Genomic DNA, 27473 nt, shown 5'->3' on the forward strand with positions numbered 1-27473 from the left:
TTAACTATGACGTGCCTTGGAGTGGGTTTTTGGGGGTTCCTCTTTATTGGAACTCTCAGTGCTTCTTGGACTTGCATAGCTTTTTCTCTCATCAGGTTCGGAAAATTTTCTGTCACTATTTCTCCTATCAGTTTTTTAATTCCATGCTCCTTTTCTTCTCCCCCTCTTATTCCTATGATCCTGATATTATTTTTTTAATGTTATCTTGTAATTCCCTTACATCTTGTTCATATTTTTTCAATCTTTTTTCATTTTGCTGTATCATTTGAGAATTATTACCTACATTATCCTCTAACTCACTAATCCGACCCTCTTCTTCGTTTAGTCTGCTTTTGACTGATTCTACTGTGTTTTTCAGTTCAGAGATTGCATTCTTCATTTCTTCCTGGTTCTTGTTGATAGTTTCCATGTCTTTTTTTATGCTGGTGTATTTCTCTGCAAGTTCCCTGTAATTTTCTTGGAGCTGTTGGTAACTTCCTTGGAGGTTGTCATAGTTGTTTGTTTTTGAGGTTTTCGAGCATATTGAGCTTCTTCACCACCATAGTTTTGAAATCTATGTTTGACATTTGGGCTATGTCTATTCCATCTACCTCTCTTTCTGGGGATTCCTCTTTTCTTTCCATTGAGAGGTTGTTTCTGCGTCTTACCATGTTGGATTCTTCTTGTTTGTTTTTGTTATTTGGATTTGTCTGCTTTACCTTCCCACCTTTGTGGTATGAGATTTTTTATGGTAGATCTGGGGGTTTCATTGGTGCAGTCTCTTTGATCTCCTGTGCCTGATGTTCTTGGGGTAACTTTTATATCGTTTGTTTATGTTGTCTGGTTATATTTCAGATTTTTTTGTTAGGGTAGTCCTTCTGGTTTGTTGATTGAGGGTCACTCTATCCACTTTATCTCGAATTCTTTTGTGGAGATGTCCATTTTAGCCTTGGAGTGTCTCCTTCTTTTTCTGCATCCACAGCTGGTCTGGTGTGGCGGTTCAGAGGTTCTTGTTTCTTGCCGCAATGGTTCGCGCCTGCGGTTGCCGGCATGGCACGCTCCCTTGCTGCTCACCAGAGCCAGTTGAGATGTCCTTGTGCGCGATCCCCTGCACCGGCGGGGCGGCCGAGAGCTTGCCCCGTGATTGGTGCCTATTGTCCCTGGGCTGAGGTGTTTTCGTGCTCGAGTGCCCGTGCCCTTAGTCCCGCTGAGCCGAGCTCCAGGAGTTGGTCTCTCGCCTCTTAGGGCGGAGCTGCGGACACTTGTGCTCAGTGGAAGTGAGCTTCTGTGAGTCGCTATCGCCCGCTGTTCCAGCGCCTCATCCGACTGCCTTCCCTCACCCGTCTGGGCCAGCACAAACAGAGCCTGAGCTAGTGGTCTGCTTTCCGGCCTGGGACCTGGCACCCACGGGAACTTTCTAGGGGTATCTGCGCACAGTCCTCTGTGTGTTCAGTGGGCCCTCCCTGTGCCCGTTGGGGCACTGATCTTATGTCTGTTGGGGAGTGTCCGAGGGACGCCTGGACTCACGGCCCCGTGCACCTGAGCCAGTGAGTGAGAGCACTTCCCTTTGTGCGCCCCCGCGACCCAAGGGTAGGGTTGGGGAGTGGATGAGTGCTCCACTGCACCTGCGCTGCTCAAGAATGGCCTACCACACCCAAACTTTCCTCCCCTCACCACCGTCCACTAGAGAAAAATATAAAGGAGAATTATGTTCTCACTTGCCCGGCAGCACGCTGTCTCTTTTCCTTCAGCGTCAATGCCACTTGGTCGAGTCCCGTCTCTGCCAGCAGGCAGAGATCCGCTCTCCTCCCAGCTCCTCTCCTGGGTAGCCTGTGGTTGCCAAAAAGCCTTTGTGTACATCCAACAGCAGCTCGGGCAGCCGCTCCAGTCAGGAATACCATTTCGTCCCCTTTTCCTCCTCTATCCTCACTAAACAGGTTGTTCCCAGATGGATTTTCTCTAATCCAGCAGTGTCTTGGCTCGACTCCTGCCAGTGTCCAGCTGCTCACTGAGATGTTCTGTCTGCAATTAGCCCAAACTGCAGATGGGTCTCTGGATCCGGAAACCGCAGCCTCTCCTCACTCCTCCGTCATCTTCCAATAATTTTATTTTTATTTTTCATTACTTTAGCTTGCATTCTGTTCCTGAATTTTATTAGTTTTTCATCCCCTATCTTTCCAGAATCATTTTTCTTTATGGTAGACATCTTACATTCACATTCTCTTTTGTATAAAATTTCTATTTTTTCCCACATTTATTAATCTTTGTTCCGCTGTCATTGTTATTGACCCTGTTGTGGTTTTTGTGTAATGTTATTCCTTTTGAGTCACTACCTGTTTAATTTTACGTCAAACCTCATAGTATATTCTTTCTTTTTTTACTCCATTTTGCAATCACCCTTCCCTATTTTAATTTTATTTAAAATTTTATTCTATCCCTTTTTACATCTAATTTCTATTCCCTACTCCTATAATTTCTCCTCTCTCTTCCAACTCAAAATAATTTTTCTCTCATTTAGTCATCTCATATTCCCTTCTTCCTATATTATAATATTCTTAACCCCTCTACAAATTTTATTAATCTGTGCTCAATTGCTGTTGCTAATGTTGATGTGTTAGGGATGTATTTCTAGTGTGGATTTGGTTTTCTGGTAATATTGCTTTTTTAACCAGCACCCTTACAACAGCATACAATACGTGGTAGGGTTGTGACTCCCAGCCTACCAGCTAGAGGGGAAGACCCACCAAACAATGAGACACCCATAAGCAAAGCTCGAATACAACAAGGAAGCACACATTAACTATTTAAGGGGCAACCTTAGAACATTCAGATCAGGATATGAAAGATAATGTACCACTGAGTCCCACAGGTCTCTTAACACAGAAGGTCACATCATGAAAAAAGGGAGAAAAAGCAGGAAAATCTAATACACAGAAATAAACAGAAAAAGTCCCCTAAAATGGAGAGATGAAGAAACAACTTCCAACTTAAAATAAAGGAGAAATCCCCAGAAATACTGCTAAATAAAATTGAATGAAACAAACAATTAGATATTGAGTTCAAAATACAGGTGATAAGGACGTACAAGGAGCTCAGTGAGAGAATTACAAAGAACTCCAGGGAAGCTACAAGGAACATACTGCGAAGTATACCAGTTTGAAAAGGGACATAGAAAATAACAATAAGAGCCAGGAGGAAATGAAAAATACAATATCTAAAATAAAGAACACATTAGAAGAAATTAAAAAGTAGATTAAATGAAGCAGAGGACCAAATCAGCGAGCTGGAGGATAAAGTAGGAAAAAATTCTCAGACAAAACAACAAAATGAAAAAGGACTCAAAAAGAACAAAGAGGGATTAAGGGACCTGCAGGACAACATGAAACATAAAAATATCCATACAATAAGGTACCAAAAGGAGAAGAAAAGGAGCAAGATATAGGAAACTTGTTTGAAAAAGTAATAACAGAAAAGTTCCCCAACTTGATGAAAGAAAAAGTCATGCAAGTCCAGAAAGCACAGAGGGTCTCAATCAAGATGAACCCAAAGAGGCCCACTCCAAGATATATCATAATTAAAATGGCAAAATTCAAAGACAGAGAGAATCTTAAATGTGGCAAGAGAGAAACAGCTAATAACATACAATTGAGCTCTGATAAGGTTATCTTACTAATTTTACAACAGAGACACTACAAGCCAGAAGGGAATGGCAAATATATTCCTAGTAATAAAAAAACAAAGGCCTACAACCAAGACTACTTTACCCAGAAAGACTCTGTTTCAAAACAGAAGGTGAATAAGGAGTTTCCCAGAGAAAAGAAGGCTAAAAAAATACATCTCCACCAAACAAGCATTGCAATACATGCTAAAGAGACTGCTTTAAAAGATGGAGAGAGAGAGAGAGAGAGAGAGAGAGAGAGAGAGAGAGAGAGAGAGAGAGAGAGGTGAGAGGAACACAAGTACAAAGATAAAAAAGGCAATGAATAAGGGCCTATCAATAATAATCTTAAATGTAAATGGATTAAATATTCTAATAAAAAAACATAAGGTAGCTGAATGGATTAGAAAACATGACTTGCATTTATGCCATCTATAAGAGACCTTCCACGGAACAAAAGATCTACACAGATTCAAAGTGAAGGAATGAAAAAAAAAATCCAAACAAATGAACACGAAAAAAAGCTGGGATAGCAATACTTATACCAGACAAAATAAACTTCAACACAAAGGCCATTACAAGACACAGAGAAGGACACTTCATAATACTTAAGAGAAGAATCCATAAGGAAGATATAATCATTGTAAACACATATGCACCCAACATAGGAGCACCAAATATATAAGGAAAATAATGGAGGACTTTAAGAAATATATAGACAGCAATACACTTATAGTAGAGGATTTTAACACCAAACTGTCAACAATGTAGAGATCTTCCAAACAAATTATCAACGTGAATATTGTGGCACTGAATGACATTCTAGAGCAAATGGACTTAGTTGATATATACAGAAGTTTTCACCACAAAGAAGCAAAATATATATTCTTTTCAAATGCACATGGAACATTCACAAAAATAGACCACATGTCAGGACACAAAACAAGCCTCAACAAATCCAAGAACATTGAAATCATATCAAGCATCTTCTAGGAACCCAAGGCTTGAAACTAGACACCAACTTTAAGGAAAAAAAAAACCCTCAAAAATTTATATACATGAAAGGGGAATAATGTCATTAAATAAAGAATAAATTAACAATGATATAAAAGAAGAAATCAAAAACTATATGGAAGCAAATGAAAATGAACCCATAACAGTGCAAAACATATGAAACACAGCAAAGACAATTTTGAAAGTGAAGTTCATAGCAATACAAGCCTACTTAAAGAAGATAGAATATGTCCAAATAAAAAACCTAACCTTACATTTACAAGAGGTAGGGGAACAACAACAAACAAAGCCCAGAGTGAGCAGAAGGAAGGAAACAATCAAGGACAGAGCAGAATTAAATGACATAGAAGTTAAAAGGACAATTCAAAGGATCGATAAATCCAAGAACTGGTTCTTTGAAAAGATAAACAAACTTGACAAGCCTTTAAATAGATTCATCATTAAAAAATGAGAGGTGATCCAATAAATAAAATCAGGATGGAAACAGGGGAAATTACAACTGTTACCACAGAAATACAAAAGATTGTCAGAAACTACTATAAACTACTGTAAGCTAAGAAATTTGAGAAGCTGAGCAAAATGGACACATTTATAGAAACATATAATCTTCCAAAACTGAATCAAGAGAAGTAGAAAGCCTGAATAGACCAATAACAGCTAGTGAAATTGAAACATTAATTTAAAAAACTTGCGGAACACAAAAGCCTTTGACCAGACAGCTTCACACGCAAATTTTACCAAACATTTAAGGAAAAGCTAATTCCTGCCTTTCTCAAACTATTCCAAAAACTTCAAGAAGAGGGAATACTCCCAAACTCTTTCTATGAGTCCAGTGTTATCCTAATTCTAAAATGAAGTAAAGACACAAGAAAATAAAGAAAACTATGAGCTAATATCACTGATGAACATAGGTGTTAAAATTGATAACAAAATATTGGCAAACCTGATTCAGCAATGCATTAAAAAGATCATATACCATGATCAAGTGGCACTTGTCCCAGAGATTCAAAGATGGTACAATATTCACAAATAAATAAATGTTATACATCAAACAAAATGAAAGACAAAAATCATGCGATCATAACAATAGGTGTTGAAAAGCATTTGATAAAGTACAGCATCCATTTATGATAAAAGCATTCAGCAAACTAGGAATAGAGACCATATAGAAGAAACTTACAGCCATCATCATATTCAATGGGAAAACACTAAAACTTCCCCCACAAGATTAGGAACAAGACAAGAATGTCTGCTTTCACCACTTCTATTCGACATAATATTGGAAGTTCTAGCCACAGTGATCAGACAAAATAAAAAAAGAAAAGAAAGGTATCCAAATTGCAATGGAGGAAGTAAAAGTGTCCTTGTTTGCAGATGACATGATAGTGTATAAAGAAAACCCTATAGGCTTCACAAGAAAAACTGCTCAATATAGTAAGTGAATTTGGTAAGACAGCAGGATATAAAATCAATATTAAGAAATTTAAGGCATTTTTGTACACCAACAAAGAAATATCAGAAACAAACACTAAGAAATAAATCTCACTTACAGCAGCAACAACAACAACAACAACAACAAAAAATAGAGTCCCTCGAAATAAGCTTAACCAAGAAGGTAAAAGACCTATATTCAGAAAATTAAGGAACACTGAAGAAAGAAACTGTAATAGTGTAATCAATAAAATATACTTTTAAAAAATGAAGGAAGATACAAATAAATGGAAGCCTATACCATGTTCATGAATTGGAAGAATTAGCATCATTAAAATGTCCAAACTGTCCAATACAATCCAGAATAATGCAATCTCTATTAAAATACCAATGACATATTTAACAGATTTAGAAGAAATATTTCAAAAAATTATATGGAACAAAAATGACCCCAAATAGCCTCAGCAATTGTGAGAAAAAAGTACACAGTAGAAGGGATCATAATACCTGATATCCAACTACATTACAAGGCCACTGTAAACAAGACATTCTGGTACTGGCATAAGAACAGTCACATAGATATAGGCAACAGAATAGAGAGCCCAGAAATAAACCTAGGTCTCTGTGGTCAATTAGTATTTGACAAAGGGGGCAAGAACATTAAATGGAGTAAAATTGCCCCTTCACAAATGGTATTGGGACAATTGAAATGGTACATGCAAAAAAAATGAAACTAGATCACCAACTCACACCATACACTAGAATAAACATGAGATGGATAAAAGACTTAAACGTAAGCCATGACACCAAAAATGCCCTAGAGGAAAACATATGCAGTAAAATTTCAGATATCCCATGCAGCAGTATTTTCATCAATATATCCTCTAGGGCAAAGGGAATAAAGGAAAGAATAAATAATGGCACTACATCAAATTAAAAAACTCCTGTGCAGCTAAAGAAAACATCATCAAAATGAAAAAGAAACCAACTATATGGGAAAACATATTTGCCAATGACACCTAGGACAAGGGGTTTGATCTCCAAAATATATAATAAACCTATATGACTCAACACCAGGAAGACAAACAATCCAATTAAAAATGGGCAAAGAACCTGAGCAGACACTTCTCTAAGGAGGACATAGAGGGGGCCCATGGACATATGAAATGATGCTCAACATCACTCACCATCAATGAGATACCACCTCACACCTGTCAGAATGGCTGTCATTAGTAAATCAACAAACAAGTGCTTGCGCAGATGTGGAAAAAAGTGAACCCTTGTTCATTATTGGTGGGAATGCAGACTGGTGCAGCCACTATGGAGAACAGCATGGAATTTCTTTTTAAAAAATTAAAAGGGAACTTCCTTTTGACCCAGTGACTCCACTGTTGGAATTATCCCCTAAGAATACTGAAACACCAATTCAAATTAACTTGTGCATCCCAATATTCATAGCATTAGTTATAATAGCCAAGTGTTGAAAACAGCCTAAGGGCCCATCAGTAAACGAGTGGATCAAAAAATTTCAGTACATTTATACAATGGAATACAGTATTCCCTCACTTATCACTGGTATTATGTTATAGACCCCACCCCCCGTGAAGTAGGAACCTTACATTTATTCTACACGCTTAAACCTATGTAACTTTAACAACATACATATATAGTACCGCAAAATCCCGCGATATAGTGAAAAATCTGCAATAAATAATTAAATATAATATTTTTTTAAATCCCGTGATACAGTGAGGCCACGATAAGTGAAGTGAGATATAGAGAGGGACTAGTAGTACACAGAAGAAAGAAAGAACGAGTTCCTACCCTTCATGACAGCATGGATGGAACTGGAGATGTTATGCTAAGTGAAATAAGCCAGTCAGTGAAACACAAATATCGTATTATCTCACCTATAAGAAGAACCTAATGAACAAATCAACAAAAGAGCAAAATAGAACAAGAGGCAGGGAAACAAGGAACAGACTGATAGCTACCAGAGGATAGGAGGGGAATAAGGGTAAAATAATGGAAAGGGATTAGTCAAGGGAAGTGCATGAATGACCCATGGATGTTGACAACAGGGTGGGGATTGATTGTGGGAGTTGGGGTGGGGCTAGGCAAAGGAGAGCAAAGGAGAAAATTGGGACAACTGTAATAGGACAATAAAATATTTATTAAAAATAAATTAAATTTTCTTCTAATGTCAAAAAATAATTGATTGAAATGAAATCTGGAGGAGAAAATAATGAAAAGAAACAAGGAAGCAAGGAAAAAAGGAATTGAAAAGAAGGAAAGAAAGGGAGAGTAATTAGAAAGAAAGAATAGAATAGAGCATCAGTGATCAATGAGACAACTTTAGTTAATACAAGTGTAATTGAAGACCATGAAAGGAATATTGGGAGAGAAATAAAGAGAGAACACACATATTACATTATCAGGAATAAGAGAAGTAATCTCCTCAGAGACTCTACATATATTGAAAGAACAATAAGTGAACAGTATGAGCAATTTTATGTCAATAAGTTCTACAACTGAGATAAAATGGAAATAGTCATTGAAAAACATAAATTACAAAAGCTCACTGAAAAGAAGATGGATGTTCCAAATAGCCCTATACCTACCTATTTAAGAAATAGATGTAGTTAAAATCTCTCAAACTTAGTGACTAGAGAGGGACTGTGTATACAATCATTTTAATCACTAAACCTAAACTCTGGGAGCCATGTGAGATTTGTTATTCTTTTGCATCACCAATATTTAATCTCTAAATTATGTACTTTGAGTTCAACATTGAAACAGATCTTGAAAAAGTCTCCTACTTTTTAACTCCCTCCACCACTGTCGTATTCTAGTCACTAAAAGATTCTTTTACTTGAAGGACTGAAACAGTCCCTGAAGTTGTTTTATAGAGTAAAATCGATGGCCCACACTTTCCAGGGTGAAATATTGGACAAATTCCAGTTCCTTCAAATTAATTACATCCAAAAATCCACGTTCTTATAATTTTATACTGACCTTTAGTGATCTACCTCATTTCCTTACCCTCTTCACTTCTCATTCCATTCCCCTGGAACATGAAACAATATATAATTCCTCCAACACACCAGGATCATTCATGTTTCTGTGAATTTTCATAAACTCTTCCTTTGGAGTGTTATTTTTATTTTTATTTTTTTCTATCTGGTTAAAACTAGTCATTTCCTAAAACCCTGCTCCACCAAAACTTGAAAGGTTGCAGTGTCTTAAAGTTTAGTTGTGATCTGAAACCTGAAACCATAACTGTCTGTACTATTAATGTATGTTTTGCCCATGCATAATTTAATACCACCAGGTATCGGTCACTTGGAAAATATTTATTCACTAATTTATATATACCTTCCAATTATTGACATATTTTATTGCACAATATCACAAAGTTACCTTCATTATTCCCACCACAAGTCTTATCAGAAAAGTCTTCAAGCACTAGGAAGCTGTCAATCTCATGATAATAGTAATAATAACAAGTTTTCCAAATATTTTATTTTTTCTTTAAATATTAAATTTTGTTATTATTTGCAAAAATATTGCTATTGATTTTCCTTGAAGTAACAGAATCATTTTATTCATTTTTGAGGAAATATCTGCCAAATATCCAAGCCTGAATAAAAATAGTTTATCATTCATCCTTTCCAGTAAAATGGTGTTCCATGAGAAAAGTGGCCATATTTTAAGCAATTGCATAAGTGCTTTTCCTTAAACCAGCACCATACTTCACTATGTAGAGGCACTTTATGTGCACTCCCATTTTATCAGAGACTATTAAGAAGACATGAATATAAGTGTCAAGCTTTAATTGCAAAAGCATAGTGGTAAAAAGTACAATGACTATTCTTACTTTTTGATGCCAGAACCTTGTTTCATATCAAAGCCCCTGCAGTTTTATCCATCATTGCTCTCATACTGTTACAGGAGGGGGTTGTCCAAAAACCCCCAGATCTTGCAGCTGGGGGATGGGGAGAAGGAAGCAGCTTTCAGGAAGCCTTCACATGCCTGAGGCTAGGTGCTAGTGTCTTTGTTATGCAAATGAATTTAATGCATCTAAGGCCAAGGAAGATGGGAGGGGTCTTGGACCCACGGATGGTATAGAAAAAGCACACAGAGCCTGCATGAGGTTCTGTGAATGGTTAGAACTGGGGACCATGCCGACTGCATCACAGGACACAGTCATGGATTTAAGAACAAGCAGCCGACTTTTTAACAGGACTGACCATGCGGTTTTGAAAAGGAAGTTTCTCCATACGGTTTTGGTGAAGGGGTTCTCCATGCGGATTAGAAAGGAGGGTACGCTATATGGCTTGGAAAAGAGAGGTACACCATGCTGCTTTGAATAGGAGAGAACACCTTGTGGCTTGGAGAAGGGGGAATACCTTTGTGGTTTTGGAAAGGAAAGGCTGGTAATCTACACAATACTGGATTAAAAGCTAGTGAGCACCACCATAATACAGACAAGACCTTCCCCAATGAGAACTGAATGATTGGCAGCTACCAGTAAAGCTGAACTGTGTCTAGGAAGTAGGGAAACGGTTTCTCTAACTTTTCTAAAACTAGCCTGGTTTGGTAGGGGGAGGAAGAAATATGTGTTTGTGGGTGTTTTAAGGAAGATAAGACTTAACGGCAGAAATCCGCAAATAATCTAAATCTATGTAACTATTAAATAAACAATTATTTTTCTTTTCACTAAACTCTGGTATTGAGAGTTATAATTCTGGCAGCGGCAATTGGGGCCCTAACTAAACAGCCCGTGGATTCTGTTTCAATTGGAGCAGCCCAGGGGTTCTGTAACAATACCACGAATGTGAATGTTAACACAATTTTTAAAGCCCAACATTTTAGAATTAGTATTACAAAAATAGTGTTAATGTTGCAGAACCCCTGAAAGGATCTTGAAGACTGCACTGTAAAATTTCTGAGATATAAAACAATTACAGAGAAATAAAGTACTTGTCAGAGCCACAATATTTAAGATTTAGGGATATTTTAAAAAATGATTTAGCTAATATTTATTGATTGCTTATTATGCTTTAACTACAGTGCTAAGCATTGAGGATGCATCAGCCTCCACAAAAAGTAATTTCAAAAAAAATTTAGCTAACATTTATGCCTGTCCTGATGAAATTTACATACTAATGGGAATAAGTCCATTGAAAAGAGAGAGGTGTGCATAAATTTGAGCTGTACAGCAACTTGTTGTAGAAGTTTTTCCTACTGTGACTCTTAACTTGAGATTCAGTCAAACAGCATATTAGGTGAATCTTCTAATTTATCGTAATTCAATGATATTTGTTTTGCATAATAAACAAGAAGTGAATTGCTCTGTATCTTTTGAACTGTTTTTTGTTTATGTCTATATTTACTGTAGCCTTCAGATCTAGATTTAAATGCAATATTGCTTACATTTTCATTTCCTCCTTTACTAATTTTTCCTTGAGACAGGGGGGGGTGACTTCCAATAGAAGATTAATGGGAGATGTAAGTATTTACAGAGACTCTCAAGTCATCAGCCTCACCAGGACTGAAAATGGTAAAGGTCCTATATAGAACTTGCTGATTAGCTACTGCAATGTCTCCCATTGTCACTTGGAGCTGCTTGTCAGTGTCACTCTTCTCTAGACATCTAAAGTCTTTTTCAGATTCAGTTACAATTATTAACTTGGCGCTCTACTAACTTACTTCTCCTTTGCTGTCAAAATGTAAAGAAATTATATCAACAAATGGAAACTCACATGTGATTTTAGCAGAAGGTCTGGGAAGGCTCATTAGCCAAAAAAAGCTTCAAAGAGAAAACAGTGCCATTGAGTTGAAACACATCTCTAAATTGATTCTATCTAAATTGATACACCCTGTAAAGATGATGTAAGTCATTGATAATATTTCTAAGAACAAGTTAACATTTTTAAAGGTGATTCAAAGGGATGTGGTTGATAATGACAAATGACCTGAGCTTTGTTCTGAGGGATAAGAATCTCTGTTCTGAATTAAATTAAACTGAACTGTTGAAGTAATTCAATAAAACTCTGAGCTTCTGTTTCATCATCTATTAAAATGAGGTTATAAACACTGCCAACAAATCAAAGAGTTTCAAAATGGAAGAATCTATTAGAAAGTATGTTGTACATATAAATATTTAAAATGTTTTAAAATAATAATCACTGGAATAAAGAAGTACTGTAATGTTGAGTATTTCTAGAAATCGTCGTGTTCAAGTGTTTCTTTTAATAGCTATAATGTTATCCTTCCATTTAAAAGCCTTTCTACTATTTACTCCTCCAATGAGAAATAAGAAAACAGAAAAAAGAAAAAAGAAAACAGAAGTATCTTCAATCATTTTCTAAATTAAAGAAGCATTTTTACTCTCACCTTCATTCATTCTTCCCTAACTACCCATCATCAGGAAGTATTCAATATTCTAACCATCCAGAACTTTCTGATAGAACACACAAAAAAATGTTTTTTGTGCTTCTATGCTTTTTAATACAACTCTTTTCCTTCTGATTACTTTCTTCTCACCTACAGAAACCCATCTGAAAGGACATTTTCTCTGTAAAGAGTTTCCTAACTCCTCAAGACAGGACTAATAGAACTTAATCTCTTTTTTCATTGCATTGTGCACAAATTTTGTACAAGTAATTAAAGAACAGGTATACTACCTCTATTTATATTTTGTTGTAGTTTGTTATCTGCCTTCCACCCCCACTAGACTGTGAGATCATTAAAGGCATAATCATGTCTTTCTCCAACCCTCTACCCAACACAGTTTCACTCACATAACTATTAAATAGAAATGAATGAAACCATTAATATATCTTTTCAGCTAAGCCTACTTTGGTATATAAATATGTGATAAATAAGGACACACAATCTCTATGTAAATTATATAGAGATGTGCTTCTTTCATCCTTACCTCTATGCCCTGGCACTCCAGAGAATATCTTAAATGTGCCTCAGATACTCTGATCCATAGCATTATTTAAATAAAATAAAAGTTAACATTTAAAAATAGCATAGAAGCAAGCATGAGCCATTATGCAAAATAAAAGCTAAACATCTTTGTACTGGCAAAATCTACATCAAGAACTGAACATGGGGGGAAAATATTTTTTGTTTGTTTGTTTATTTTTATTTTTAAATTATCTTTAAATGTTTCCTTAGAAATATTTAATTATGGGTATCAGCTCTAAACTTAAAAAAAAATTTTGTTTCTTTATTTGTTTATTTATTTATTTTTTAACTTTTTAGAGAGAGAGGAAGGGAGGGAGGAAGAGAGGGAGACAAACATCAATGTTAAAAAGAAACATTGATTGGCTGTCTTCCGCATGCACCCCAACTGGGGACCAAACTTTCAACCCACGCATGTTTCTTGACTAGGAATCAAACTTGTGACTTTTCAGCTTGCATAATGATGCCAAACCAACTGAGGCACACCAACCAGTTCAGCTCCAAACTTTTAATAAAGTTGATATTTTAATCTCTCACACTTTTTTTGCTATTTCTAAGCCACTTGAATTGTTTATAATATATACCACATAATTTCTGATATTTTAGTGAACAGGAAAACAAAAACCAAACAAATAAAATATTCTCTAGTTATGCCCTACATAATGCAGGATTACTTCCAATTTCTTGATTATTTTTCTCAGTAAGATTTCCAACACACTATGGCAGGTTTTTTCTTTTTTTCCTGTAAAGGAGGTAGTAATAAATATTTTAGGCTTTGTAGGCCTAAAATAGATATGAAGATACTTACATTAAAAAAATACAACTTTCGGACTTCCGGCCAAGATGGAGGCTTAGACGGACATGCTCGGCCTCCCTCTACAACTAGAGAGGAATACAACTACTTTAAAACAAAAGATAAGTAGAAATTCCAGAAAATAAAACTATACGGAAGCCCAACGTATGAAGTTATAAACCAGCGGCACCCTTTGGGCAGGTAAGAAGAGCAAAAGGGGGCGGTGCTGTTTGCGGTCGCACCAGGGACAGCGGCAGGGAGAACAATCCCAGAGGCAGTCACACCCCGGAGGCTCGCGACCCCAACGCTGGGAGAAGCAGCCACCACATCACCTCGAACAATGAGGCCCAGGGGGCGGGAGGACGGATCCTGGTCTCCTAGTGGAATAACTGTGTGAATCCATCTTGGACCCCTGCCCCCACACAAACCGCCACAGCCCTGCGAAATAGGTTGCGGATCGCCACTGGTCGCTGGGCAGTGACGACAAAGTGCCGGCGAGAAAGGTTGCGGATCGGCGCCAGTCGCTGGGTTGTGACGAGTACACAGGCATAGGCAGGATAATTTCAGATATCCCGCGTAGCAACATTTTCACTTATATATCTCCTAAGGCAAGGGAAATAAAGGAAAGAATAAAAGAATAGGACTACATCAAACTAAAAAGTTTCTGCTCAGCTAGAGAAAACATCAGCAAGATAAAAAGGATACCAACCATATGGGAAAATATATTTGCCAATGATATCTCAGACAAGGGATTGATCTCTGAAATATATAAAGAAGTCATACTGCTCAACACCAAGAAGACAGACAACTAAATTAAAAAATGGGCAAAGGACCTGAACAAACACTTCTCCAAAAAAGGACATACAGAGGGTCCATAGACATATGAAAGTATGCTCAACATCACTAGCCATCAGAGAGATGCAAACAAAACCACAATGAGATGTGACCTCACACCAGTCAGAATGGCCATCATCAACAAATCAACAAACAACTTCTGTTGGAGAGGATGCGGAGAAATGGGAACCCTGGTGCATTGCTGGTAGGAATGCAGACTGGTGCAGCCACTATGAAAAAGTTTGGAATTTCCTCAAAAAACTAAATATGGAACTGCCTTTTGAGCCAGCAGTTCCCTTTCTAGGATTATATCCGAAAAATCCTGAAACACCCATTCAAAAGAACCTATGCACCCCTATGTTCATAACAGCACTATTTTTAATAGCCAAGTGCTGGAAACAACCTAAGTGCCTATCTGTAGATGAGTGGATCAAAAAACTGTGGTACATTTACACAATGTAGTACTATGTAGCAGAAACAAAGAAGGAACTTCTACAATTTGCAACAACATGGATGGAATGAGAGAGAATTATGGTAAGTGAAATAAGCCAGGCAGTGAAAGAACAAATCTTATGCTGTCACCTATTACAGGAAACTAATTAACAACACAAACCAATGAGCAAAATTTAACCAGAGGTGTGTAAACAAGGAGTAAACTAACAGTAACAAGGAGGGATTTGGGAGGGAGACAAGGGGGTAAGAAGGGGAAGGTCTAGTCAAATAACATGTATAAATGATCCACGAACATGGACAACTCAGTGAGGACTGAATGTGGGAGAAGAGGTGGGGGACAGGGTGCGGAGAAACAAGAGGGGGAAAAACGTGGGAAAATTGTAATGGAAAAACAAAAAAAATTTAGTGAGGGAAAAAATGAAAATATAAAGAATGAAAATGCAAGTTCAGTGAATATTAGAAGGACAAGGATTTTTTTTCACACTGTATATTTTCCTCCCTATCTGATCCCTCCAGAGTTTGGCATTCTAGAGAAGTAAGTAATGACATAGGTTTCTTTGCATAAAACTAATAAGACCAGCTGTTAATAGAGATTTGTTTTTTTTTTTTTAACTAAGACTTTGACTGGAATGTCATGCCTGAAGGAGACATGCTTGGGTGTTGGTTGTTACCAAAAAGCCCTGAGGAACTGGGATTGACTTTCAAATGTAATAAAAGTCCACGAGATAAAAGGCCTGGTACCTTGGATGGATGCGCGGTCCATGGCAATCTTTCCAGGGAAGGAATGAAGGTTGTTTTCCTGAAAGATGGCTAGAAGGGACCTTAAGGCACAATGGAAAACCAGAAGGACTTGGAAAATACAGGAGTGTACAGGCAAGGCTGAATGCCAGGTATGTGGCTCAGCTTCTGTGCCCTGAAGGGCAGACTGAAGGTCACCCTAAATGTTCCTTGGGTAAGTTCCAACAAAGCAGAACTAAAGATCATAAGTGATCATTTGCTGCTCTTGTTATGTTTATGCAAATGAACAGGATCAATTAAAAATGGACTTAATGCAGTCCCTTTAATGACAAGGAGGGTAATCTTAGGGAGAAAAATAGTTATTCAAGGAACATCACAATGATCAGTGGTAGACTATAAAGTAGTGCAGCTAACTGTCTTTAAAGTTTCTTTTCATTTAAAATTTGTCTTCATTTGAAAGTTAAACTATGTCTGTGGCATTATCAAAGATGTTTAATGTTTAATTTACAGGCAAGAGAATGTCAAATGCCTTGCAACTGGATGTCTTTCAAATAGGACAGGCTTACAGATTTAGAACTTGTTTGTGGGTTATGTTACATAAATTAACATGTATTTTCTGTTTTCAAAGGGCATAAGCCTATGATCTCATTACCTGAGTAATTGTCTGTAGGTATATGCCTCACTTAATCCTGTCTGCAGTGCTGCCTCCTGAGATTCAATGGTTTGGCTGAACTAAGTGGCTGGGTTGGTGAAGAATGGGGTGGTCTTTGGGCTTCACTTTAAAACTGGTTTCTCTTTTCTATCCTAATGGCTTGGACCGGTAAGGCCCAGAGGTCTGAGAGTGGGGAAACCTAAAATATTTCCCTCTGCCCAAACTAAGTATAATGGGCAAAAGAGTTTTGGACAGGTGAGATGTGCCTGGTACACCTTCCTCCAATGAAGCCTTTTTTTCCCTAATGTGGGACATTGAAAAATTAATCCCTGCCTTTTGTCATCTAGTGGTTGTGGATTGAATGATGTCTTTTAACCCTTTTTGCCAAATCTGTTGCCCCCAGAGCACAACAACAACGCCAGCCTGTTAAAGCAAGCACGCCGTTGTCTGGGGACAGCCAACTGACCTGGAGTCTGCACTATCCTTCCCCATGTGGGAAAGTCACCCTCCCATCCACACCCCAACTCTTTTTAGGGATTTCTGGACCCAAGGGTAGGTAGGACGACCACCATGTCCAGCTTGAAGCAGCTAGAGGAGCTCGAGACCTTCGCGCATTGTCCTTTATAAGATTATAAAGTGTCTTAAGTCTGTGAAAGAGGAATTGTTATTTTTTATTGTTAAAATAATTAATCATTTATTTATTTAAAAAAGGAAGAAGAATGTATGAAAGGTTGAAGCGGGAGAACTTGTATGTCCGAACCATGGGCATGGACTTGGGTGGGGATTGCTGGGGGATAGGGGTGCTGGGTGGAGGGAAAGAGAGGGGAAAAATTGGAACTGTTGTAACAATATAATCAATAAAAAACAGTTAAAAAAGTTATTAAGGACAACGGGGAGGGCTATGATTGTGGGAGAGGGGGTGGGTTGGGTGGGGGAGAGAAATTGGAGGAAAAGGGGACAACTGTAATTGAAAAACCAAAATAAAAAAATTAAAAAAGAAGTTATTAAAAAAATTATACTCAATTATAATTATTATATTTTGAATTTTATCAATAAAGGCAGTAAAATATGGTTGCTTGTTTTGTCATTATGTAAATACCTATACAATATCTGCAATTTTGCCTTTGGTCCTTGAAACTAAAAATATTTGCCTTCTGGCTCTATAGAAAAAATTTTTCAAGCTCTTGTCTATCAGCTCCTTTATGATCTGATCTTTGCCCTGGCTGGTTTAGCTCAGTGGGTTGAGCGTCGGCCTGCGAGCTAAGTGTCGCTGGTTCGATCTTCCAGTCAGGGTACATCAGAGAAGGAAAACTCTGACTCCAAAAAACCTCCGCTGCCTTGCGGCATACCTCTTCAGGGGAAAGGCTAAGGGAGTAAACCCTGACAGAAAATCCGGAGCTGGAGTCCCTAAGGCGGTTTGATGTTGTGATCAACACCGGCAACTCCTGCGGCGCACCTGAACCCAAGCTGTATCGACTCCGTCTTTCCCTTGGACCCTTCAGCTGCGAAGAGAGGGGGGGTCTGCTGCATGGGCAACAGCAGACCCTCCATATTACCCTGCCCAGGCTCCGTAGCTTCAGCGTCATCGCAAGATGTCGATTCAACACGGGAGGAGACAGATACCATGTCACTCCCGAGTCGGACTGCACAGCCATTCTCGGCGGTGCAGATGGACTCTTAAGAAGCTACACCGTCGTCTCTCGAGACGGACGGCTGCCGACGACGACGATGATCTGATCTCTCCTGCCTCTCTGACCTCATGTCTTATTACTTTTTCCTTCACTTACTTTACTCCAGTCACCCTGGTTTCCTTGTTGTTTTTCAAGTACTCCAGGAGTGTTCCCAAATACCACATAGGGACGTTTCTGACCATAGAACAGGACTTTTTGCTTCAAACATGCCTTGTTGAGACACATTGTATTGCATAGGAAGAATGTCCATTTTTCTGCGTACAAGCCCATATAACAATATACAGAATGGTGTTCCATCTTGGCAAAAAAAATGTGTATAATACATGCATAAGAAAGACTTACCTAGTGACCTGATTATGGCAGTAATAATAATGAAGTTTCCTTGAAATTTTACTCAGAATAAAAGTTCAAACTAAAAGAAAACATGCTGTTTAGAGTCAAGCCTTTTCTGAGTGGTTTTTAACAAATATTACATAAAAATGAGTTCTACTTTCAATTTTATTCCTTCAAATATTAAGGTTTACCCTGATAACTAACGCTATGTTAACTATTATAATCACAGTTTGTGCTTAAGTTGCACTAGCCACTCAAAGTTTAAATTTATTATTTAATACTTAAACATTTCACCTCATAGTATTTTTTCCACATATAGTAGCATATCATACAATAGGAAAATAAAAGGCAACTATTTGGGGTCAGAACAATGTGTGATAGTGATGCTGGTGGTGGCTATGGGAAAATGAGTTCCAGGGTGTGTGGCACTCAGTGGTGTCTGGGGAAAGCTAACTCCAGTACTCCCCACATTCTTGCCAATACATTTTTCTAGTTACTCTGGCAAGTGCCAGCTCTCTTACCAGGACAAAGTCAGGGAAGTGTTACAGGTACAAGGTTTGTGTGTCCAATATTTTAAAAGAAAGGCCAATATTCAATACATAATGATTTGTCTTAATAAAAAGTTTATTGATGAAGACCTAGTTCAAGAAGATAGGAGAACTAATTTTCAAGCCCATCTTAAGGGAATGCATCTTCAGGCATCTTTTATTTTTATTTTATTTTATTGTTCTAATTTATTTATCATTTTTCTATTACAGTTGTCCCACGTTTTTTTCCATTGCTCCTCCTTTCACCCAGCCCACTCCTTCTCCCACAGGCAATCCCCGCCCTGTTGTCCATATCCATGGGCCAATTATACTAGTTCCTTGATTATACCTTTCCCTTACTTACCCCGCTTCTCTTCCTCTGCCCTCCCCGCTGGTAACTGTTAGCCTGCTCCTTGTTTATATGACTCTGGTTCAATTTTACTCTTTTGTATGTGTTTTTAATTAGTTTCCTGTATTAGGTATTATCACATGGTATTTGTTTTTCATTGCCTAGATTATTTCACTAAGTATAATTCTCTCTAGTTCCATCCATGTTGTAGCAAATGGTAAGAGTTCCTTCTTTCTTTCTGCTGCATAGTATTCCATTGTGTAAATGTACTACAGTTTCTTGATCCACTTATCTAGAAATGGGCACTTAGGCTATTTCCAGTACTTGGCTATTGTAAATCAGGTTGCTATGAACATAGGAGTGCATACATTTTTTTGAATTGATGTTTCAAGATTCTTCATGTATAATCCTAGCAATGGGATTGCTGGGTCAAAAGGCACTTCCATTTTTAGCTTTTAGAGGTGATCCCATACTGTTTTCCATAGTGGCTACACCAGTCTGCATTCTCACCAGCAGTGCACTAGGGTTCCCTTTTTTCCCACATCCTCGCCGCACTTGTTGTTTGCTGATTTGTTGATGATTGCCATTCTGACTGCTGTGAAGTGGTATTTCATTGTGGCTTTAATTTGTATCTCTCTGATGGTTAGTGATGTCGAACATTCTTTCATATGCCTATTGATTCTCTGTAGGTCCTCTTTGGAAAAGTGTTTGTTCAGGTCCTTTGCCCATTTTTTAATTGGGCTGTCTGACTTCTCGGTGTTGAGTTGTATAAGTTCTTTATATATTTTGGAGATCAATCCTTTGTCTGAAATATCATTGGCAAACATGTTTTCCAATATGGTTGGTTCTCTTTTCATTTTGCAGATATTTTCTTTCATTGAGCAGAAACTCTTTAGTTTGATGTAGTCCTATTTGTTTATTCTTTCCTTTATTTCCTTTGCTTTAGGAGATATATTGGCAAAAATATTGCTACATGAGATGTCTGAAATTTTCTTACCTATGTTTTCCTCTAGAACTTTTATGGTGTCATGGCTTACATTTAAGTCTTTAATCCATTTTGAGTTTATTCTGGTGTAGTGTGTAGGTTGCTGGTCTTGTTCCATTTTTTTTTTTTTTTTTGCACGTCCCTGTCCAGTTCTCCCAGCACCATTTGGTGAAGAGTCTCTTTTCATTCCATTTGATGTTCCTTCCCTCTTGGCCAAATATTAGTTGGCCATAGAGACCTAGGTTTATTTCTGGGCTCTCTATTCTGTTCAATTGATTTATATGTTTGTTCTTATGCCAGTACCAGACTGTTTTGATTACAGTCACTTTGTAGTATAGTTTGATATCAGATATTGCGATTCTTCCTATTGTGTTCTTCTGTCTCAAGATTGCTGTGGCTATTCGGGGTCTTTTTGGTTCCATATAAATTTTTTAAGTATTTGTTCTCTGTCTGTGAAACATGTCACTGGTATTTTAATAAGGATTGCATTGAATCTATAAATTGCTTTGGGTAACCTTCCCTGCACTAATATATCACTGGTCATGTGGATTAGACCATTTGACCTTGCATATTGCTGCTCATTCAGTTTACACCCCCCTGACCTTTCATATCATTGATCATGGGTTCAGATCCTCCTGTGACCTTTTCTCTCCTGGAATGTTGCTAATCATAAGGGAAAGACCCCCTTACAGAGAGAAGCCCCCAAGATAATGAGGTTCTGACTGCATCAGATACATCAAGGCCTCAGTTGTGTTTCAGTTCCAGACCCCCAAAAATGAGCAAAACCAGAAAAGTGACATCATGGCAGAAATCAGGACCAGCTGCATTGACTAATGACACCTGCCCTGATGCCAACCAATTAGTGCAAACTATGACCCTGAAAGAACACACCTGGAAAACTAATGAATATTTTATTGAAATCTCCCCAGGACTACCCCTCAAATTTCTACCCTTAAAGTCCCTTAGGACAGAGGACCCAGTGTGCTTACCCTTTGGGGAATATGCCCATGCCTTTCCTGTTCCCTTCCTCTCTATCCTTCTCTCTCCCAAGCACTTAGGGCCCCTTCTTTTGCCTCAGTAACTTGTTTCCTAAGCCTACTTCTTTTAATGCTCATTTTTTCTACCTCTGACTTTCTAAATAAATTTTCTCTTGTAGTTTGAGTCTGGCTCTGAATTCTTTCCTAGCCAGAAGTCTAATGCTGAAGTTGCTGAACCAAGTTCTAGCGTGACACCACTGGTACAATACCTGGTATCATTTTGCTACCAACAGAATGGTGGTTGCCAGGAGCTGGAGAGGGGAAAATGGAGATATGTTGGTCAAAGGGTACAGAATTGCAGTTATAAGTAAATTCTGGGGATCTAATGTGCAGCATGCTGACTGTAGTTCACAAAACTGTCTTATATACTTGAAATTTGCTAAAAACTATAGGTAAAATGGCTTCACTGTAACACAGTGGTTAGGCCAAATTGCTGGAGAAAGCGTGGGGCAGGGGAAAAACCCCAAGGTGGAACTGCAGATTAGAAGCAGCTCGCCCTCCCTGCAAAGGAAGACACTGCAAGAGAAGGGGGATTACCCAAGGCAACTATGAACAAAAGCAATGCATCTGCAGGCTTCACAAACCAGCCTAGCCTTGCCACTGTGCTTGGCTGCCTGCAACCAAGGGGCTTGTGACACAGCAGAAGGGAGCTTGTACAGAGCAGTTCAAGAGTTTGGCTCCTTATAAATCATGGCAGCTGGAAGCGGGGCAAAGGCAAACATGGCTAATATTAGCCCTCATTGGTTGAAAAGGTGGACACTCCCACTGACTTCTGGCAAGTATGTGATTTTGGGAGAGGACTTTTAAGCAGAAGCCACTCTCTTTCTTTGTCCCACATAAATAGGAGTGACAGGTGCAGGAACTGCTTGGGGCTTAGGTCCCACAGAGTTGGAAGCCAACTCCTGGAGGCAGGGTCCCATGCTGCGATGTGTGCCTTGCTGGCTTGTTGGGCTATAGCCGTTGGGATGTTATGACCCAATGTAGCAGGGCACGTGGGTCTTGTACTGCTTCCTCTTTCTTGCCCTGAGAGCAGCACACAGAGGCTGAGAGAAGGCCACAGAGGCATTAGCTGGGAAGTTTCTCAGCCCCAGGTGGTGGTGACTCTGGCACCAGAGAGAGAGAGAGAGCCTAGAGCTGAAAAGATGGAGACCCATTCAAGTAACAACCTTGGGCTACACATAAGCAAACTGCCTAAAAGAATTTAAAATAGAAAACTTGTGCTGAGAAGAATTATCACCATAGATAACTACCATTTAGTCTGAACTAGGTGTGGCAGACAGGGAGGAACCTAGCAAGTCTCGTTTCATCAAAGTCCTTCCTGTGACCTATCTTCTCCATGGCCAGAAAAATATTTGTTTGCTCTTTTCATTTTCCTGTAAATTAACTTACTTAGCTTTAAAGGCCCAAACCTTTACCTTCCCTCTCCTCAGTTCAGAATAACATACATACCCAATTTTGCCTTATTGTCTATGGAATTTTCATGCTTATGTAAATTTCCCATGCATACATATTTAAACTTGACTTTTCCCTATTTGACTCATGTCAATTTAATACTTAGACCAGTTAGAAGAACCTAGAAGGTTAGAGGAACATTTCTTTTTCCCAAACAACCTAAACTTACACAATGCTAAATGTAAATTGTATCTCAATATAACTATGGAAAAATACAATAATAGAAGTGTTTGAAAATAATTATTTCCTACCTTTTAGTAATATGAAATAAACACTGAAACTATCTAGAACATGCTATAATGTATGGTACATCCAAATCTGCAGAAAAATGGTATGAGTTATTATAAAGGTTTATTTGAGGCAAAATGGTGAGATGCTACAAAGCTAAATCTCAAATGTTCAGGAAAATGACAGTTTTGCAGTTTCTTTAATACATTGGGGATTAAGGAAGGAACATAAGGAAAATTACAACAAAGGAGGAGAAAGGAGGGCTTGGAAATCTCTATGATTGGATTACAGAATAGTTAACAAGATTATGTGCTCCCTTGAGGGTGTTCACAACTTCTGGGATTAAAAAAAAAAAAGAGGATTATTCTGGCATTTCAAAGATGTGTTAACCTAGATGCACAAAAACAATGAAAAGTAGTTGCTTAAGGCAAAGATAAACCTTTTACTAAAAAAGTGATATGTCTGGGGTGTCACTACCCTCCAAAACCTGCCCAGTTAGGAATGTATTATCAGACCACCCTGTGAGGTTACTTTTTGCTCACTAGAATTGTCACATTTATTACAGAGCCTTTTTGTTTTCATTCAAAACTTAAAACATTTCAAAGGAAGATGCCAGGGACTCAATATGGGATCCTCTGAAGCTTTGGCTGACTTGTATGAATTGTTTAAGTCTTGAGCAATGGCCATGACTGTGAACTTAACACAGAAATATCAATTTTACATGAGATTTAGTAAAATTACTTTAAAAATTATCATTACTGTAGTCCAAAAATGCTTGATGTCAGAGCCTCAGAGGCAACAGCCTAACAATATGATTCTTCTCGTTGAATTATTCCTAAGGAACATGAACAATTTAACACAGAGAAAACTTTTCTCATCATAACAGTTTATTCTGATAGGCAACCTTTTCTTTGATTCAGAATGTTTGGAAAGTCAAAAATTGTTGCAACTGCATCGAGGAATTATTTGTCTCTTAGATCTGCTTGGTCTCCAAATTAGCCATGAAGAACAGCAGCATAGGCAAGGTTTCAACCTGTGCCTCCATTACTTTCAGTAGTTAATATAATTTGTTTGACCCATGCTTGAGTCAAACAAATAGCATAGAGAACAATTAGTATTTTGGAAGCATATTGAAACATTTTCAAGTTTTGTTTTTTTTTTTTAATATGAGATTGATTCAGAAAGTATCCAGCCATTTAGAGACATATATTGAAGAAGATATAAGAAACATTGTACATAGGTCAAGGACACCTCAGATCCCTTCAAAGTAGGCACCTTGGGACTTTGCACAGTTCTCCCAATCACCATCAGTTGCCCCATCACATTTTCTTGAATCTTATTGAGAGTCTGAAGTCTCTTCCCTTCTAAAGGTGATTTTAGCTTTTGGAAAAGCCAGAAGTTGCAGGGAGCCAAATGTGGGCTGTAGTGGGGTTGAGTCACCTGGGTAATTTGATGTTTCACCAAAAAATCTCTGCATGAGATGTGATGTGTGAGTGGGCTCATTGTTGTGATGGAGCTGCTAATCACCAGTTACCCATAGCTGTAGTTTTCTGAATCATCCAAATAGTTTCTGCAGAGGAATATTCAAGCTTAATGTTAAATTTGATGCAGATCCATTGCTCTACTTGCTCATTTTGAATGTAACAGCCACACAGTTCACATGTTCACTTGATGATGTTTATCACCCCCACTGATTAGTACAATGAAGACGTCATTGTTCATGCATGCGCATTCCAGTCCACTCTCCTTGGCTGCCAGGTTACAACAATGTCACACTTATTTACAATGGTTGCACTTTTTCTGGACCTTGTATAGTTTAAAATACATATTTAAATTATATAATAAGATATAACAACTTTAACCATATCTTTATTTTCTATTAATAACTATTGCATTACTAAATTACAATGTTTAATACGAGGAAAACTTACCACAATATTCAGTTGTGGTTGTAATTAATAACAACATTTTGGGACTTTAAATATTTTTTTCTAAGACTCACAGAATACTTTTAATGAGTCTGGTAATACATTAAGAATTATGAAGAGTAATACTCTTTGTGAATTTTTTGCATGGAATTAGACTGAGCAACACAATTCAAATTTAATTTAATAAGCTTTCTTAAATGTTTACTTACAAATAAACATTTGACCAAGTACTATAGTGGGATTCCAAAATGAATGAAATATATACCTTACTCTCAAAAACATACTATTTAGACAAAAAAATAAGGTATACTCACAAATAACTACTTTACTAAAAATGCAAATACCAATATTTTGCAATACCTCATTTTGTGACTCCTGCCTGCCCCTTTATTCTCATTGTTTCCTTAAACTCTCTCCATTATCTCTATCGTCGTCGTTGTCGGCTGCCGTCCATCTCGAGAGACGATGGTGTAGCTTCTTAAGAGTCTATCTGCACCGCCGAGAATAGCTGTGCAGTCCGACTCGGGAGTGACACGGTATCTGTCTCCTCCCGTGTTGAATCGACATCTTGCGATGATGCTGGAGTGTCCTCTCCAGTGAAGCTGAAGCTACAGAGCCTGGGCAGGGTGATATGGAGGGTCTGCTGTTGCCCATGCAGCAGACCCCCCCTCTCTTCGCAGCTGAAGGGTCCAAGGGAAAGACGGAGTCAATACAGCTTGGCTTCAGGTGCGCCGCAGGAGTTGCCGGTGTTGACTACAACGTCAAACCGCCTTAGGGACTCCGGCTCCAGATTTTCTGTCGGGGTTTACTCCCTTAGCCTTTCCCCTGAAGAGGTATGCCGCAAGGCAGCGGAGGTTTTTTGGAGTCAGAGTTTTTTCCTTCTCTGATGTGCCCTGACTGGAAGATCAAACCAGCGACACTTAGCTCGCAGGCCGACGCTCAATCCACTGAGCCAAACCAGCCAGGGGGCATTATCTCTATAACCCAGTCATAATAAGATAATTGGTCAACATTGTTGTTTTGTTGTGATTGTTACTTTTAGGCTAATTCTAATTAAACAAGTAATACAAGAATATGTTCTCTTGTTAAAACAATTAATTTATTACAAGTAAGGCTGAATACTCTTTGAACTATATCTCAAATGCCCTGCCTGTCCTGTCTCCCAGTGAAAGCTACTATTATCAGTTAGGTATGTGTCTTTCCAGATTAAAAAACAAAACAAAACATTTTCCACACACAATATTGCTTTGTTTTGTGTTTTTTCTTAAAGGGGATCATACTTTGTATGGGTTTTGCAATTTACTTCTTTTATTCAGTAAATATCTTAGAGTTATGGGACTTCCGGCCAAGATGGAGGCTTAGACGGACACGCTCGGTCTCCCTCTACAAATAGAGAGGAATACAACTACTTCAAAACAAAAGATAACTAGAAATTCCAGAAAATAAAACTACACAGAAGCCCAACGTAAAAAGTTATAAACCAGCGGCGCCCTTTGGGAAGGTAAGAAGAGCGAAAGGGGGCGGAGCTGTTTGCGGAAGCATCTGGGACAGCGGCAGGGAGAGCAGTCTCAGCTGCAGTCTCACCCCGGCAACTTGCGACCCCAATGCTGGGAAAAGCAACCACCACATCACCTCGAACGGTGGGGCCCAGAGGGCGGGAGGACGGATCCCGGTCTCCTAGCGGAATAACTGCAGGAATCCATCTTGGACCCGTGCCCCCACACAAAGCACCACAGTGCTGCGAACTAGGTTGCGGATAGCCACTGGTCACTGGGCAGTGATGACAAAGTGCGACAGGGCAGCGAGAAAGGTTGCTGGACCACCGCCGGTCGCTGGGTTGTGATGACAAAGGGCCACAGCTCGACGAAAAAGGTAGCGAACCGCCACTGGTTGCTGGGTTGTGACGAGTACACAGGCACTGCCCCCTATAGCCGGCCCAAGAAAACAAAACACATCTGTCAAAATGAGGCAGACAACTATAGAAATCCTGGTGGCGCAGCTCACCAGGCAACAGATGAAGAATCAGACAGATGAACAAATAAGAAACCTGTCAGAGGCTCAGTTCAGGGCCATTGTTATCAGGTGGCTTACAGAATTAACAAAAGATCTGGAAAAAGATGAGAAAGAATTGAAAAACACTCATACTGAAAGGAACAAAACTGCATATGAGACAGATGGTGAGGAAATAAAATCCAGAATTCAAATCAACAAACCAGAACATAGAGAAGGAACAAACAGTCAACCAGTGCAGAGAGAGGAAATGGGAAGCAAGGAAAATGATGAGAGGATCAGAAACCTCTGGGACAGCTATAAGAGATCCAACATATGGATGATCGGATTGCCAGAGAGCGAAGAAGAAGAACTAGAAATTGAAAAATTAAGTGAAAATATAATAAAGCAGAACTTCCCAAAC

Source organism: Furipterus horrens, unplaced genomic scaffold (genome assembly GCF_987537825.1).
Source record: "Furipterus horrens unplaced genomic scaffold, mFurHor1.1.pri manual_scaffold_17, whole genome shotgun sequence".
In the NCBI taxonomy this organism is placed as follows: Eukaryota; Metazoa; Chordata; class Mammalia; order Chiroptera; family Furipteridae; genus Furipterus; species Furipterus horrens.